We start from the raw sequence: 1,396 nt of genomic DNA on the forward strand, positions 1-1,396 counted from the left end.
GTCCTGCTCCCGAACTTCTCATCATGATCATGCCCAGACCATGTTGAGCCCGAATGGTGCCCTTTTAACCCCAGTTTCTAGATTTTTTATGATCATCTTTGTTCGGGGATCTTTTTCTCCACTGGGAGGACTTTGATGAGGATGAAGATCGAGCTTATCCACACATTTTAAGGCGTAAAGGAGTAAGTTGGAAGCACAAGAGAAGTTGTGTTAGCACAAGGAGCTCGACATTGGAGGCATATCTAAGAGTTAAGGGAGTTATGTCTTCTTTCTCTAGATATAGTCTTTACTCCTCCATGTTGTACCCACCCATGTGAGGCTAATTGGCCACGGTGCCCCGGGGTGTGATCTTTGTACTTTGGATACTATTAACACCTTTACTCTTTGATTCTACGGAGTTATTTTGGTTCTTGAATTTAATTATGTGTTGGTATAACTTGATGTGTTTGATTTGCATAGTTTCTTTGGTAAAACTTAATGTGTGGATTGTCATAGTTGCGATTGCCTTGTGTGGTTGCAAAGCTTGATGTCCATGAGACCATAGTTACGCTAGTAAAACTTGGTGCAACTAAGAACCATAGATGCCACATTGCTTCTGAGCACACACTAGAACCCTAAAATGTACCTGATAGGACCTAAGAGTAGATGAGCATCCCTTTAGTACAAGGTGAACATCCCATGGCATTGTTCCCTTTTGTCGTCACTTAATCTAATCGCCTTTACTACCATATTTCCTTTTTCCTATCTTCTATCCAATTGTATTTTCTTTGTGCTCAACTCCATTATCATCTTGATTGCCACTAGAGATCAGTGTTAAGTTATTATTTGTAGTCCAGCCCCTGTGGTTTGATAATCCTATCCCTCACGGGGTATCACTATATTACTTGTGTGCGACCCATATACTTGCGGAGAACACATCAAGTTTTTGGAGCCATTGTCGGGGACTGGCAACTATTAAGAAAGCTTATAATCTGGTGTTCTAGTTTGTTTATATTGTGCATATTTGTGTTTATTTTCTTTCTTTATAATACATTTCATTTTATCATTACTTTTGTGCTTTATTTGAAGTATTCTGCAAGCTTACATTGGATTTGTTTATTAAGCGCAGGTTCAAGTGTATGACCCGTGGGAGCACATCGACCCCACCAGTCAACCCTGATCCAGAAATAGATAGAACCTTCAGAAGAAGACTACATCAGATTAGTTTGAGTAATATAGGGTCCGTTGAAATTAGTGTGGAAGTGGATCAGGGCGTAGAAATGGCAGGTAATCACCTACAGAGTATCTCAGATTATGCACGACCAAATCTAGAGGGAGTTAGCTCCAACATTGTTCGTCCTCCTATTGTTGCAAATAACTTTGAGTTGAAGCCGAATTTCATCCAGTTGATGCAACA

The sequence above is a fragment of the Dioscorea cayenensis genome, unplaced genomic scaffold (assembly GCF_009730915.1).
Source record: "Dioscorea cayenensis subsp. rotundata cultivar TDr96_F1 unplaced genomic scaffold, TDr96_F1_v2_PseudoChromosome.rev07_lg8_w22 25.fasta BLBR01000439.1, whole genome shotgun sequence".
Taxonomy (NCBI): domain Eukaryota; kingdom Viridiplantae; phylum Streptophyta; class Magnoliopsida; order Dioscoreales; family Dioscoreaceae; genus Dioscorea; species Dioscorea cayenensis.